Here is a 3,896-nt window from a genome sequence, read left to right on the forward strand (position 1 = left end):
AAAATTGCAGCAAGGCAATTATGCATCCTCTAGTAGACAGGGTGATGACAGAAATGAGCATTTGTTTATGGTACAGCATATGACAAATTCTGTGACAAGTGCAGAAGAAAGCAATGATGTGTGGTATGTTGACTCAGGTGCATCAAACCACATGACAGGTCATGCTGAATGAATGCAAAATGAATGCAAGATGCAAGGAAAATGGAAAAACCAGGATTTATGGAGACTGGTGATGATACTGCACATCCTATTGTGCAGATTGGCAAAATTCCTTTGTCTTATTAGGAAAAAAGGGAGCTCATTTTGGGGCCTTTTAGAAGAGAGAGAAAATAGGCTCTCAACCAATTAGGAGTGGGCCAACGTAACGTTGAAAATTCAACAAAAGAAGATGAAAATAAGAAAAAGAAATAGTACTATATGTTCGTAGAAGCATTCACATTAATGAGGTGATCTGATTTGAATCTTTAAAAGTTTATTTTCTGTGCAGAATTTGGTGATTCTGACACTGCAGACGCGTCCGGAACGGCCCAAAACCCCAAGAACGGCACTGGAAACGCTGGAATCGGATATCCAGAGGCCCGAAAACGGCCAAAAAAGGCCGATAAACGCGATTTGCAGCAAAATGCGATATGGCACTTTTGAAATTAAGCTCTCGATACATTGGTGCGTGCATATGGCCGGAAAACCTTTGGTTCAAGATGAATTCGGCCAGGGTGAGAACTGGCGAATTTCAAAAGTGCCATATCGCATTTTGCTGCAAATCGCGTTTATCGGCCTTTTTTTGCCGTTTCCGGGCCTCCGGATATCCGATTCCAGCGTTTCCAGTGCCGTTCTTGGGGTTTTGGGCCGTTCCGGACGTGTCTGCGGTGTCAGAATCACCAAATTCTGCACAAAAAAGTGTTGCTCTTATATGAACATTCAATGTAAAGCATGTGAAAGAATATATTTATTCCTTTTCACACTGACATTTCTCACGCAACTATCCATATTTTCTTGCTTTTGTAGAGAGAGAAAAGAGAAAATAGTGAATTTCTTACAGGGCCCCAAAATGAGCTCCCTTTTTTCCTAATGATGCAGGATGGGAAAAAGAAATACTTGTCTGATGTATTTCATGTCCTGAACATCACCAAGAACCTGGTTTCTATTGGTCAGATGGTTGAGCAGGGCTTGCAGGTCAGATTTAATCCTAATGGATGCTTTGTTGAGAATATGAAAAATAATGGTCGCTTGATAGCAAAAGGAAAGAAGAAGGGCAGGATGTTTACGTTGGATGCGGACATGCCTGAATTGAGTGCAGCAATGTTTGCACATGGGACCGATGTAGTTGCAGATATTGATATCTAGCACAAATGCACTGGTCATGTTAATATACAGCGACTTAAATCAATGCAAGCCCAAAATATTGTTGCAGGATTGCCTAAATTCAAGGTTGCAGAAATGCACAAGGTTTGTGAAGCCTGTCAATTTAGAAAACAGGCAAGGAAACCTTTTCCTAGGCATGTTCAAGAGAGTAAAAAGCCATTGGAATTAATCCACTCTGATGTGTGGAATAAAAAAGCTGCATCTATTGGAGGCTGTCACTATTTTGTCACATTTATTGATGACTTCAGCAGAAAACTGTGGGTGTATTTTATGAAAAAGAAAAGTGAAGTGTTTGGGCACCTCAAAGCTTTCAAAGCTATGGTTGAAAAAGAAACAGGCTTGCAAATAAAATGCCTAAGGTCAGATGGAGGGGGAGAGTACCTCTCAAATGAGTTTGCAAGGTTCTTGCAAGAGCATGGTATAAAGCAACAATATTCATGCAGTCATACCCCACAGCAAAATGGAATTGCAGAAAGGAAAAACAGCCATATTGGAGAGGTATCTCGGGCTATGCTAAATGAAAAAGATCTACCAGATTATTATTGGGCTGAAGCAGTTGCTACAGCAGTTTATATAATGAACAGGACTCCCACTGCAGCAATACATGGCATGACGCCAGAGGAGATGTATACTGGTAGGAAACCAGATATTTCTCATTTGAAAATTTTTGGTTGCATTGCCTATGTCCATGTGCCAGATGAGTTGAGGTCCAAGTTGGATCAAAAAGCTGAGAAGTGCATCTTTATTGGTTATTCTCTACAGCAAAAAGGTTATAGATGCTATAACCCTTCTACACGAAAGTTCACAGTGAGCAGAGATGTTTTTGATGACATGAGCAGCTGGTATAAACGAGTAAATGTGATGATTGATGTAGATGCACAAAATGGTAATGCTGCACAGAATTCACAGCAGCAATCACAAAATATCAGTGGACCTGCAGTGTCGTCTAGCAGTGGTTCACATACTTCGCCATGGACAGGTAGAGATCAGGAGAATCCCCTCAAAGCAATGCAGAGAGTGGTACGCAGGCATCATGACAAGGAAAAGAGAAGGTAGATCAGCCCATGTTTGATGTGAATGCAGGTCACTCTTGTGTGGATGGTGAATTCAGTGGCTCAGAACAGAGCATTGATGATGAGTTGGGTATTCCTTCTGTTGTCACACCTAGAGTAAGGAAGACAGGGATGTTTTGAGAGCACCTGGAAGTGAGCCTATTTTGTGCAGGTCTACCAGGGTTAGGTATCCTGTGGATAGGCTGAAATATGATGGATTTATAGCCATTCACTATGCCTATATGGTCAAAGTGATACAGGAACCAAAACCCACTTCTTTTGAGCAAGCCATGGGAAATGAAAAATGGGAGAAAGCCATGGATGAAGAAATGGATGCCTTGGATGCTAATGCAACATGGGAATTGGTGCCTTTGCCTAAAGGCAAGAATGCAGTTGGCTATAAGTGGGTTTATAAGATCAAGCACAATGCAGATGGTTCTGTGAATAGATACAAGGCAAGATTAGTTGTCAAGGGGTATGCACAGACATATGGCATTGATTATGAAGAAACTTTCAGCCCGGTTGCAAAAATGGCAACCGTAAGAGTAGCCATTGCTATGGCTGCATCAAAGGGATGGTCTTTACATCAGATGGATGTAAAGAATGCCCTCTTGCATGATGGTGATTTGCAAGAAGAGGTCTTTATGGAGCAGCCAGCAGGTTATGTTCATGCTATTCATCCTGAGTTTGTTTGCAGGTTGAAGAAAGCCTTGTATGAAGCAAGCACCTAGAGCATGGTCTGACAAGATAGGACAGTATCTTGTCACTATTGGCTTTCAGATTTCCAAGGCAGATTTCTCACTCTATGTGAGAAAAACAGAGAAAGGAATTATGCTGTTTGTCATTTATGTTGATGATTTGATCATCACAGGTGATAGTGATGAAGATATCCTTCATGTGAAAATGCTATTGAAGCAGAAGTTTGAGATGAAGGATCTGGGAGAGCTGCGTTATTTCTTGGGCATTGAGGTGATTAGATCACCAAGTGGGATACAGCTCTTGCAGAGGCAGTATGGATTGGACATGCTGTCCAAATATAGGATGACAGGCTGTAAGCCTATTTCAGTTCCTTTGGAGCAGAATGTGAAGCTGAGTGCAGATGTAGGTGAGCTTCTGGAAGACCCTACTATGTACAGACGCATAGTAGGAAGTTTGATTTACATGACTATTACCAGACCAGATTTGAGCTATGTTGTAAGTCAGTTTATGCAGGCTCCAAGGAAACCGCATTTGGATGCGGCTAGACGCATACTCAGGTATGTGAAGTCCACATTGCAGTATGGACTATTTTATGAGGCTGGGGTCCAGATACAGTTGCATGGATACACTGATGCTGATTCGGCTGGTAGTATTTCTGATAGACGATCTACTAGTGGATATGTGTTCTCTTTTGGGAGTGCCGCAGTCACTTGGAGCAGCAAGAAACAGCCTACAGTTGCCTTGTCGAGCACAGAGTCTGAGTACAGAGGTGCAGCAATGGCT

Source organism: Dipteris shenzhenensis, chromosome 28, assembly GCF_047967505.1.
Source record: "Dipteris shenzhenensis isolate YYH24624 ecotype China chromosome 28, Dip_SZ_1.0, whole genome shotgun sequence".
In the NCBI taxonomy this organism is placed as follows: domain Eukaryota; kingdom Viridiplantae; phylum Streptophyta; class Polypodiopsida; order Gleicheniales; family Dipteridaceae; genus Dipteris; species Dipteris shenzhenensis.